The sequence below is a fragment of the Chrysochloris asiatica genome, unplaced genomic scaffold (assembly GCF_000296735.1).
Source record: "Chrysochloris asiatica unplaced genomic scaffold, ChrAsi1.0 scaffold00138, whole genome shotgun sequence".
NCBI classification, from domain to species: Eukaryota; Metazoa; Chordata; class Mammalia; order Afrosoricida; family Chrysochloridae; genus Chrysochloris; species Chrysochloris asiatica.
In genome coordinates this window covers 910,324-923,789 of record NW_006408656.1, presented here as the reverse complement: position 1 = coordinate 923,789, position 13,466 = coordinate 910,324, and the positions used below count along the sequence as shown (strand labels likewise).

Sequence of the window (13,466 nt, the reverse complement as noted above, 5' to 3'; positions counted from 1 at the left end):
AAACAAGTTACTGGGGACTGGAATACAAAGGTTTGGAACAAAGAAGAAGTATCAGTAGTTGTCAAATTTAGCCTTGATGATAGAAATGATACTAGAGAGTGCATGATGGAATTTTGCAAGAGCAATGACTTAATCATTGCAAATATAAATTTTACACAACATAAAAGACAACTATACACATGGGTATACATACAGATGGAATACACAGAAATAAAATTTATTACATCTGTGGGAATAGATGGTTAAAAAAGTCCATATTATCAGCTAAAACAAGGCCAGGGAAAACTGTGGAACAGACTATCAGTTGCTCATATGCAAGTTCAGTCTGAAGTTGAAGAAAATCAAAACAAGTCCATGATAACCAAAATATAACCTTGAACATACACCTCTTGAATTTAAAGATCATCTCAAGAACAGATTTTATGCATTTAGACACTGATAACTGAAAGCCAGAAGAGTTGTGGTATGGCATCAAGAATATCATATAGAAAGAAAGCAAAAGGTCATTAAGAAGACAAGAAAGAAAAGACAAAAATGGATGTCAGAAGAGACCCTGAAACTAGTTTTTTAGTATAGAAATGCTAAAGCAAACGGAAGAAATGAGGATGTCCAAGAGCTGAATAGAAAATTTCAAAGGACAGCTCAAGAAGACAAAGTCAAATATTATAATGAAATGTGCAAAGACCTGGAGTTAAAAAGCCAAAAGAGAATGCATTCAGCATTTCTCAAGCTGAAAGAACTGAGGAAAAAACAGTCAAGTTTTAACCTGAAATACTGAAGATTCTGTAGGTAAAATATTTAATGATGCAGAAAGCATCAAAAGAAGGAACACACAGAGTCACTGTACCAAAAAGAAATGGTCAATGTCCAAACATTTTCAGAGGTAGCATATGATCAAGAATCAATGGTACCGAAGGAAGAATTCCAAGGTGCACTGAAGATATTGGCAAAGAACAAAGCACTGGCAATTAATGGAATACAAATTGAAATCTTTCAATAAATTGATAACAGCAGAGGAGGTGCTCACTAATATTTGCCAAGAAATTTGGAAGACAGTTACCTGGCCAACTGATTGGTAGAGATGAATATGCCAATTCCAAAGAGAGGTGATCCAACAGAATGCAAAGTCGTCTGGCACCATCATTAATATCAGATGTAAGTACACTTTTGCTAAAAATAGTTTAAAAACAACTGTGACAGTACATTGTCAGGAACTGCAAAGCTCCAGTTGGATTCATGTGAGGATATGGAACAAGCATAACAATAATTGTGAGGATGGCATAGAACTGGACAGTGTTTTGTTCTGTTGTACCTAAGTTAGCTATGATTCAGAACTGACTTGATGGCATCTAACAACAACTATTACTATTTGGAAGTAGGTCTTCCTCAGTCTTACTTTAAATGCCTTCCAACTTGAGGGGCTAATCATCTTCCAGAAGCATATCAGGTCATGCTTATATATTGTTGTTGTTGTTGTCAGGTGCCATCGAGTTGGAACTGACTCATAGAGACCCCATGCACAGCAGAACGAAACAATGTCTGATCCTGGGCCAACCTCACTACCACTGCCACACTTAATGCCATCAATGATGCCACTTAGCAGATCCATTTCATTGGGGGTCTTCCTCTTTTTGTCTGACCCTCCATCTTACCCAGCATGACATCCTTTTCCAGCAACTGTTCCCTCCTGACCTCCTGACAATGGAGAATGACATTATGCTTATATATTATTCATTACATTTTCAGGGACTAATGCCTCAAAAGTGGACTGCCTATTCCTTCTTCCTCATCTGGTATTAGTCTGGAAGCTCTGTCCATAATGGGTGACCCTTATGGTATTTAAAGCACTAGTGATAAAGCTTTGAGCATAATAGCAACATGTAGGTCTGAAAACCTGACAGACGTGTGGAGTTTGTTCTGCTGCTAGATAAGCACTGGATTGCTAACCACAAGGTCAGCAGTTCGAACCCAGAAGCTGTTCATTGGTAATCCTATACAAGGTTGCTGTGAGTTGGAACTAACTCATGACACTTAACAACAAGAACTATACATAAACACAGAAACAGTGGACCATACATAATATATTCTAAACAAGTATTCATTGTATTAATACAAAATTGTCCATTCATATGTTCTGTTTCATTTATAATTTTTTGTCTTTGTTATCTAGTGCTGCTATAATAGAAATGCCAAATTTTTTTCTTCTCAGTTAAGGAGCCTGGAAGTCCGAATTTAGAACACTACCACTAGGGGAAGGCTTTCTCTCTGGAGGAAGGTTCTTATCTCCCAAATTCTATTGGCCCAGTATTCCTCAGAATTGTTTTGGCAAGAGTTTTCACTAGATCTAGGAGTGACCCTGGGTCCAAAGACATGCTGCATTCCTGGCTCTTCATTCTTAGTGGTAGTAGGCACTCCTCTCTCTTCTTACTTTTCTCTCCTTTTACATCTAGTATGAGAAAAGGTATGGCACGTCACACCAAAAGGTATGAAACTCCTCTTACATTTGATCAGGGGTGTGGTAGTATAAAGGATGCTGCTTCTCACTCTTAATCTTCTTACAACTGGGTGGTTTAACACATCAGATCACATCATAGGGGATCATCACACATTACAATATGGCTGCCAAACCACTGAGAGTCATGGCCCAGCCAAGTTGATACACATTTTTTGGGGATACATAGTTCAATTAATGGAATATTCATTAAGAATTATAGATATGAAAACAGAATGTGTTGGCTGCATGGAATTCTGATGTCATCTCTTTAACTAACACAGTCAAATTGAACACAACATAGAGAACTCTGGGTCACAGTCTTAAAACTAAAGGAATTAAATAAGATCTGCCTTTTTTATTCAAAGAATTATTTTTCTGATAAAAGAGGAAGGTGATGGGCATAACAATTCTCCATAAATATTCTATGTCCTAGGCATGGAATATTGTGGCTGTATATCAGGAAAATATTTTGAAAAACAATGTAATAGTATATACAAAAACCATGCATAGGTATGATCCTAAGAATGCAATTAAAATATTAAAAAGTAGCATGCATATAAGTATTTATTGCATTACTTTAAATAATAAAAGCCTGGAAATTACCAAATGTTCCATAATAAAATGAATTGATCCAAATGATGAAATGTTTATGATAATCTAAATAGAATTTGAAATTTCCTACAAGGCTACATCATATAGAAGAAACAATCTAAGTTAAATAACTGACAAGAAGTTTTAAATACCATCTAACCTTTTTGCAATGGATACAACAATGAAAGACACACATGTGTTAACAATAAGAGAAAGAAAAATTGTGTTTGGTGAGGACTGATAAAACAAGCTAGCCTAATCTAACACTAGTTTAAACAGAAAGTAACTTGCTGAAGACAATAAGGCAAACGCTGGCGTGGTGCTGTAGGATAAACACTGGACTGCTAACTGAAAATTTGGTGGTTCAAACCCACTAGTTGCTCTATAGGAACCCTATACATGGTCGCTATGAGTTGGAACCAACACCAACAGAATCATTAGAAGAGTTAAAAGGAAGACTAAGTCTAAGAATGCAAGAACAACACCACAAATGCTACTGGACTGGTCTAATGAGAAAACCAACACCATGGCCAGCGATGCCTTCAAGAACCAGATTTCAAGAATTCTAATCACATGACCAAGCAGTGTTTCATTCTGTTGTGCATAAGGTCTCTCTATGAGCCAGAACTGACTCCACGGCACCAAACAACAAGAACAATCACACTAATAACAATTTCTGCTCATGAAATGCACCTCTGGATCAGAATTTAGCCCTGAAAACACGGCTTCTCTGGATGCTTTTGCACCAAAATATGCCCACTAAAGTTTTTTCCTCTCTGGGTCTGGCACTTGCCCTGTTTTTAACTCCTTTTATTATTATTATTTTTTTTTGTAAATTCTTTCTTCTCCTTTTTCCTCTCTTCTCCTTCCCTGTCTGTAATCCTTTCTATCTCTGCCTTGGTTTTTCCTTCTATTCTCTGTTTCTCTTTCCCCTTCTTCTTTCTTTATTTTTCTTCCTTTTATTTTTTTTACTCTTGAATTTTCTTGACAACTTCTAGGTCTCTTTTTCTTATCTTCACCCCTTCCTCTAATTGTGTTTAGCAATTTTTCTTTCTTTTGACTTTCTATTCTAAGAACAGCTCAGGAAAAACAAAAATGTCACTTACAATGGAGAATCAATGAAACTCAGCTTGGATTTTTCAGCAGACACCATGCAGGCAAGAAGACAATGGGAAGACATATACAAAACTCTGCAAAAAAAAGAAAAGAAAAAGAAAAAGAATGACAACCAAGAATGATATACCCAGCAAACCTGCCCCTCAAATGCAATGATGAAAACAGAACATTTCAAGATAAACAGAAATTAAAAGAATTTAAAATAACCAGAGCAGCATTACAAAAAATACTAAAGGTAATTCTTTGGATAGAGAACCAACAACAGCAGAAAACTACTTTAGGCAAAGAGGGAGTTGTTCAAACAGAACAAGGTGACACTGAATGGTTTAAAATTAGGAAAGGTGTGTGTCAGGGTTGTATTCTTTTACCATACTTATTCAATTTGTATGCTGAACAAATAATCTGAGAAGCAGGATTATATGAAGCATAACATGGCATGAGAATTGGGGGAAGACTCAAAAACTTGTTATATGCAGATGAAACAACCTTTCTTGCTGAAAGTGAAGAGGATTTAAAATACTGATTAAGATCAAAGACCACAGCACTCACTATGGGTTGCACATCAGTGTAAAGAAAAACAAATTATCATCACTGGAACAACAAATACCATTATGATAAATGGAAAAAAGATTGAAATTGTCAAAGATTTCATTTTGCTTGAATCTGCAATCAACACTCATGGACACAGCAGTAAAGAAATTAAACTATGCATTGCATTATGCAAATCTGCTGCGCAAGTAAGGATGTCAGTTTAAGGACTAAGGTGTGCCTGATCTGAGCTATGGTATTTTCAGTAGCTTCATATGTATGTGAAATTTGGATAGTGAATAAGGAAGACTTTAGAATAATTGATGCATTTGAATTATGGTGTTGAAGACGAATATTAAAAGTACCACAGATTTCCAAACAAACATATAAATCTGTGTTGGAAGAAGTACAGTCAGAATGTTCCTTAGAAGCCAGGATGGCTTGGTACTCAGAAATGAAGACCAAAATTAATACTAGATACTCTGATTCTGGCACTAAGGATGAAAACAATTCATTCATAAACATAGAACTTTTGGGAAAAAATAGTCTTTTCTTGTGCATGAAGAGATGAATGCTGATTCAAATAGTTATGTACAAATGTTCATTGTAGCACTATTTACAATAGCCCAAAGGAGGAAACAAGGAGCTCTGGTAGCGTAGTGGTTACGAATCGGCTGTAAACCTTAAGGTCAGCAGTTCAAAACTACCAGCTCTTCCACAGGAGAAAGATGAGGTTTTCTGCTCCCGTAAAGATTTACAGCCTCGGAAACCCTGTACAGGGTCGCTATGAGTCGGAAACGACTCCATGGCACATAACCAACCAATCAAAGGAGGAAACAACCTACGTGCTGATAAACAGATGAATTGATAAATTAAATGTGGTACATTGGACTACTACTCAACCAATGGAGAAATGAAGTCTTATTACATACTATAATATGGATGTAGCAGGATGACTTTGTTGTTAAGTGTAATCAAGTCTGTTCCGACTCACAGCAGGCCTATACAGGATTTTTGAAGAGCTGCAGGTAGGTTTGAACCCCTGATCTTTTGATTAGCAATCCAGTGTTTATCCTACAGCACCCACACTGAGTGAAAACAAGGCAATATAAAAAAGACAAGTATTGTATAATGTTACTTATATAAAAAGACAAGAAAAGAAAAATGTATGGAGAACAAGGCAGGGCTTTGAATCTGCTTGAGCTAGTTCAATTATGGATGACAAATCGAAACCAAAGCAGACCGGAATGTTTAAATTTGAGTGATGTGGAACACTAACTGGAACAGTTTGAAGTCTTGGAATGGGAGATGTGGAAGTGAGGTCTTTCTGGAGCCTGATACATGACATTGAATTACTGTCAGCGCTGTGGAGAACGACACACATTCTAAGATACATGATCAGCCACCATCTTTGAGCCAACATTGCTGTTTTCAGTTCAGCTGGTGAAGAGATTTGATAACTGTGCAATGGTCACATTGCCCTTGTTTTCTAGGATGGAGATTAAGTTTCTAGCAGGATTTTGACCAGTAATTTTTTGCTTCAGTTACTGTTTGGGTTAACCCATGTTAGAAAGATCTGCGTACATTATGGTGTTGATTCATTTGCCATGACTAAGCACACTAAACTGGTTCAAAGCCCTGGAACAAAGTTTATTAGTGGTTACCAAGGGTGGGAGACAGAGGAAGAGAGGTGCTAACAGTGATGGAAATGTGACGTTGATTAAGAATTGGGTTGCACAGTTAATTATTGTAATTGCTTCCAATAAGTTGTTGTTGTTGCTGTTGTTTAGTGCTATCGAATATGCTCGGACTCATACTTTATTCTGTATAGGATTTCTGAGGAGCAGATGGTGGGCCTGAACCACCGATTTTGTGGTTAGCAGTCCAGTGCCCATCCAACAGTACCACACAAGGACTAAATAAGTTATATACCTGTAGAAAGTTGAATTGGCAAACCTTGTATGATAGATGTATTTACAACATTGACAAAAAAACAGTAGCTGCTGTAGCTGCTTATGTACAACAAAAAACCTAACGGAATTTAATTACTTGATTTGGAGGTTTAGGTTAATGATTTCATGGGACATCTCTGATTATTGGCCTAGCTACCAATTTTAGTCCTTCTGTTTACCTCCTGATTCATTGTGTGGTGCCCAGGGTCTTAAAAGTTTACAAGCAGCCATCCTAGGTGCAATATTTGGTCTCTATTAACCTGGAGAAACAGAAGAAGGAGGAGCAACAACAAATGATTGCTTCATACAATCTTACATTTTTTAACGAAAACATATATTTATTTATTTATTTTATTTTTTTAATGTTTTATTGTGAATTATGTGATACTTCACATGGGAGAACATTAGTTTTACATTCATCCTATTGTATATCATTTCATTGCCATGGTTACAATCCCCTCCATGCATCATCTACCAGCCAAAGGGTATACACTACAAGCCTGCCCCCCGGTCGTCAGCACACAGCCCCTCTCCCTTTCTGTGTCTAAAGTGCCAAGCTGCTCCATCTCTCCATGTCATCGTCTTTGCCTCCATCTCAGGCATCACTGCTTCTCTGGGTAGGGTCCTGTTCTCCGCTCTTCTCCCTTGATGGTCCCAGGGACCTCCACTCCTCCTCTACTCCTAGACTGAAAAGTTAATCACTCCCCTCCTTGCTACAAAATGTCTACCTTTACTTTTCCAACCCTCACAATCAGTCCTGATAACAATTATTCACTATTGTATCAGAAGAGACCTATCCGCATTTCCTTTCATCAGCCCGGCCTAGACAGATCGGATACTACTCAGTGGAGATTCGACCTTCCTCCACACCCTCTGAATCTAGGTTCCCTCTGTGTGTAAGAGAAATACATATTAATAGAATCTTTATACTTATTTTACATATGTGTTATTTCCATTGCTTTTTACTTCTTCCTGCAGATTTATGTTGCTGTCTGGTATTATTTTTTTTTTAGCCTGAAGACATTCTTTAGTACATTTTGAAGGCATATTGACTAAAAACAAATTCTCTGAGATTTTTTTTGCTTTCGTTTTTGAAGCAAAAATTTTCAGGGCATAGAATTTGTGGTTAAAGTTTATTTTTTTTCCTTTTCTTTAAGTAGTTTGAGTATGACAATCTGCAGCATTGGCCTGCATTGTTCAGATAAGTTAGCCTTTAATCATAATGATGCTCCATGTACTTGAAAGTTTTTCTCCTCTTGATTTAAAAACGTTCTGTTTTTCTTTGGATTTCACCAGTTTAACAATAATGTATCAGTAGTATGGATCTTCTTCACAGAACTACTACTTGGGGTTAATTTTGTTTCAGTAATTACAAAAACCACTCAAGGGAATGATCTTAAGAATAGATTCAAAGAGGTAGGGTTAGCCAATTGACTGGAGTCCTGGTGTGCTGCTGTGGGCTAATGCGCTGGACTGCGAAGTCGGTTTGGACCACAAGGTCAGTTTGGACCCAGGCACACACCTTTACTGATTTTAAACCATTCAGTGTTCTTTGTTCTTTTTGAATAACTGTCTCTTGGTCTATGTACTGGTTCCTCATGAGCACAATTAAGTGCCTGGAATACTCAGTCTCTACAATAGTGATTTGTCGCTTTCAGGTCTTTTCTCTTCATTTTACCTGAGTATTTACATTTAATGATGATTTTATATTAATCATTAAAAATCTTCATTCTCTCCATCAGTTACTGTTCTGTAGGCCATACCATGCCATTAGAAAAAAGGCTAAAATTTAACTTTCATTTTAACTTTCCAGCCACTTTGTTGTGTGGAAATGAAATGAAGGGAGTCCTGATATGGCGCTGTGGGTTAATGCCCTGGATGGCAAGGTTGGTTTGAACTGCAAGGTTGGCAGTTAAAGCTCACCAACCCCTCCTTGGAAACCTTATACAGAGTTGTTGTAAGAAGTGACTCGATGGCACTTAACAACAACCACAAGATTGTCAATAGCTTGCCATAATCCACATAATTCAAAGCCTTTGAATAGTTAATAAATCACAGGTAAACATCTTTCTGGCATTCTCTGCTTTCAGCCAAGATCCATCTAAAGTCAGCAATGATATTCCTTGTTCCATACCCTCTCCTGAATTCGGCTTGAATCTCTGGAAGAAGTACAGCCAGAATGCTTCTTAGAAACAAGGATGGCCAGATTTCATCTTTCGTACTTTGACCATATCATCAGAAGGAACCAGTCACTGGAGAAACACATCATGCATGGTAAAGCGTAGGGTCAGTGAAAAAGGAAGAACCCCACAGAGATAGATTGGTAGACTGGCAGCTGCAATAGGCTTAAGCATAAAAACGATTGTGAGATTGGCCCAGGACCCAGCAGTGTTTTGCTGTTGTGCATAAGGTTGCTATGAGTTGGAACCAACTTGATGGCACCTAACAGCAACGGAGTCCTGGTGTGGTGCTGTAGGTTAATGCGTCAGACTGCAAAGCCGTTTGAACTACAAGGTCGATGGTTCAAGCTCACCAGCCGCTCCTTGGAAACCCTATACAGGGTCACTATGGGTCGGGATCGACTCGACAGCACTTCACAACAACAACAACAATAACAACAACAGCAATCTTTGCAGCACCAAATAGCCAGGTCTTTCTCTTGCAGGATCACTGAGTATATTTGAACAGCCAATCTTTCAATTAGCAGCTGAGCCCTTACCTATTGTGCAACCAGGGCTCCTTACTGATAATATGGTTGAGCAACATTTTACACAAATTCTGAAAATTTACACAAATTTTACCACAAGTTCTGATTTTTTCATTTAATTTTATTATCTTTTTAATATTACTAAAAGCAATAAAAATTACCTGAAATTTTTTGTAGTTTGGGGACCAGTCGCTGGAGAAGGATATCCTGTTTGGTAAGGTGGAGGGTCAGAGAAAAAGAGGAAGACCACCATCTAGATGGACTGGCAATATGGCAGCATCAATGGGCTCAAGCGTGGCAACAGTAGTGAGGTTGGGCAGTGTTTCGTTCTGCTGTGCATAAGGTCGCTATGTGTCGCTACCAACTCCATGGCACCTAACAACAACTAGAAGTTTCTTATAAAGTTAAACATATACTTAGCACATGACCCATCAATCCCATTCCTAATCCTCGCTCTGGAGAAATGAAAATGTACTCATTGCAAAACTTGTTTTCACACTAAATCTGCACACAAATGTTCATAGCAGCTTTATTTTTGATCCTCAAAGCTGGGAATAACCCCAATATCTGTCAACAGGTGGATAAACAAACTGTGGTACATCCAGTATGTCTCTCAGAAGTAAAGAATAATGAACTATTGATACAGTGAACAGCTTGGATAAATCTCAAAAACATGCTGAGTGGGAGAAACCACCCTCAAAAGGCTGCTTCCGTATGATTCCATTTATATGACATTTTCAAAATAATAAAACTATAATGATATAAAAACCTATCAGTGGTCACAAGGAGTAATGTGTGGAATGATACTGTGACTACAAAGGGTCAGCACACAGGAACTTTTTTTGGGGTAACCAAACTGTTCTATTCCTGATTGTAGTGGTGATTACACAGATCTGTGCATAGATCCATATAAAACTCATACAACTATATGTTAAAAGAAAAAAAAGCAATTTTACTAAAAAAAAAAAAAATTTGCAAACAAAAAGTTTTAAAAGGGATAGATTTTGATATAAAACATAGAGGTTGAAGGACTTCAGAGAGAAAGAATCAGAGTAGAAGAGAACTGATTGTGAAAAGCAGTGATAAGTCTTCTCTTGTCGTATCTTAGAGGCACATTGTACCAGGAGCACAACAGTCTGTACAAACTCATCTGAACATTAAAAGGAACGCAGAGCATACAAGGAAATGAGGAAGTCACATGAAGGAAGACTATCAAATTTAAAAAGAAGTTGAAGGAAACTTCTTAAAAGGACTGTTGGAACTGGACTGTACTGAGATGGGTCCCAAGGAAAACAATGCAGCTACTGAAATGTCTGCCAAGACCACAGAACTGGCAGGGCTGGAGTGCTGGACTAAGTAAGAACAACAGCTACCCTGGAGGCAAGGACATCCTGCTCCTGAGAATACATAACATTTCTGTACTCATAGACCTTATGAGTGAGCAGAGCAGGAAGCTTCCTGGGTGCCAGGGCAGATTCTTATACAGTAAATGATAGAGACACTGAGGGCAGGAAGTAATGTGAAAATTATATTGCTATAATTATATTAGTAAACCAGTTACCATCAAGTCAATGTCAATTCCTGGTGACCCCATGTGTTGTCGTGCGGTGCCCCACAGAGTGTTTATAGCTGTGACCTTTCAGCTGTAAATCCCCATTCCTTTCTTCTAGTGTGCCATTGGGTAGACTGGAACCACCAACCTATTGGTTAACAACCAAATGCTTAACCATTTATGCCACCAAGGAACTTCTTATATTAGCACAGCACTTCATTCGTATATATAGAGAGTAAACACACAGCAACTTACTTAATTTTCATTAAATCTCCTGGTATTATTTTACAAAGATTTTAAAAAATAGCAATGTTGAGATAACAGAGTGATAACAGAATATCAGGATTTGCTCAAACCTAAAGTAGACCTTGACTTTTTTTTTTCTTCTTCCCAATTCAGCACAGCTTAGGATCCCATTGGCTAGAAATGAAACCCCATTCAGAGGATATTGGTGGTCTTTGGTCAGGAATTTGTTTGCCTCTTTTCCACCTTCTCTTCACCTTTTCCGATACTAAAAGCAAAGTCCTAGACTTCTTAGGAGACTATCACATATCTCTCTTACAGTATTTCTGACTGCTAGTTCATTTCTTTTCAATGGTTCTGGACCCTGCCTGTCCCTCCCTGCCCCCAGGACTCTTTCCCAAGTCTTTTATTCTTACTGTACTCCCTGACCTTGAGCAAAGCCTCAAACTATATTTGGAAAGAAGGGCTACTGCCTTGAGTGCTAAAGACAGAGTAGGCAAGGGCTGTCATTGATAAGAACTACTATTGTTAGGCAGTTAGAGGAGACCCATTTTTAAAATAAAAAGAAAAGAATAAAATGGAAATAAAAGCATCAACTTGATTATTGACAGAGAATAAATCAAAGAACACAGCATATGTGAAAACCAAATATGTCTGATATAGGACCACAAAACTAGGCATGTGTATCCACACAATTCAGGCAGTAGTGTCTGAATCAACCCCCAAATATACATCACGCTTTCTCTGTCACATAACTAACTCCTATCACCATACTGTAGACCCTGCAACAGTTATGGTTTGAAAGAGGAGTGGAGTTGCAACTTCTATGGCTTACTTACTACCAGTAGGGACCTAGATGAGTCAAGCATGTCAAGTTACACTATCCAGAAAATACCACTCAGATAAGACAAGAATCTGAGCCCTGAGTGTGCAACCACCTGAAGATCCATGAAGACTTTCTATTGGTTCACTGTTCCAGTTGTCATGATTCAGTATTATCTCCATGTTCTCTGTTCCTACCTCGTCTTTCACAAGTTTTCTTCTTCTGCTTTGCAGAAGAAAGACTTAATCTCAACATCTGAAATTGAATCTTGCTAGAGTTGAGGAGTCAGTGTATGGCTCTGCAGGATAATCACTGGACTGCTAACTACAAAGTTGGCAGTTCAAACCCACCAGCCACTCTTTGGAAATCCTATACAGGATCCCTATGAGTTGGAGCTGACTTGATGGCACTTCACAACAATAACAACATAGTATATTGAAGGGACCTGATGTGCAGTTGTTAAGTTTGAACCCACCAATTGCTTTATGAGAAAAAGATGTGACAGTATGATTTCATAGAGATTAAACGCTATGGGGCAGTTCTACTCTGTTAAGATGAGTTGGAACCAATAAGCTTGATGGCAAAGGGTTTTGTTTTGATTTGGCATAGTATGTTGACGAAGTTAGGTTAAAAACTCCAGCACTCCGAAAGTAACATATTATATAAAATACTGGCTTCATTGATGAGAAATTATTAGCTGTTTGGTAAGTAATCCTTTGCAAATCAGGTGGTTCCAATCTTTTGTGTTAGATAAAACTGACGGAGGGGCCAGCCTTGCGGCTAAGCTCGTGTGTGGTGGTAGTATTAGCAGTGGCTGCAGCAAAAGGGTTTGGCACGAAATTACACACCGTTTTGCTAATACGGCCTACCAATAGGCCAGAAGGGAGCATTTACGCTGACTATGAATCTATGAATGAATGCATGGAAGGTGTTTGTGCAATGTATGAAGAACATCTGAAGAGAATGAATCGCAACAGTCCCTCAATCACTTATGTTATCACTCAGTTGTTTGATTTTATTGATGATCTGGCAGATCTCAGCTGTCTTGTTTACCAAGCTGATACCCAGACACACCAACCTTACCACAAAGAATAGATTAAGGAGAAGATTTATGTGTTCCTTCATTAGCAGGCTCAACAGGCTGGGAAATAGTTGAGTTGAAAGCATTAGGGGACTGGGAGTGGGCTTGGAACACAGGTGTGTATGGTGCATTGTAGTGGGAGTTTTGTATTATAGCAGGTGTGTTGCCATTCTGTTACACTCTAGCCAGGATCGAATATATTAGATGACATATGAGGATTTTGTTCAATCTGAAATACCCATTGCTCCCCAGTCCCCCTTTTTCTTTTCTTTTCTACTTAAATATTTTCATGATGGCTTAGAAGAAAGTTGTTGTCAGTTAATGTCAGTTCCAACCCTTCAAGATGTTCATATCTACTTTATAACATTTACTGCATTAA

The 13,466-nt window shown here is 38.1% G+C and overlaps 1 pseudogene; it reads left to right on the top strand.

Moving 5' to 3' along the window:
- LOC102819922 overlaps positions 1-13,158 on the top strand; it is an 88,671-nt pseudogene extending 75,513 nt beyond the window's left edge.
- Positions 13,159-13,466: the final 308 nt, after the last annotated feature.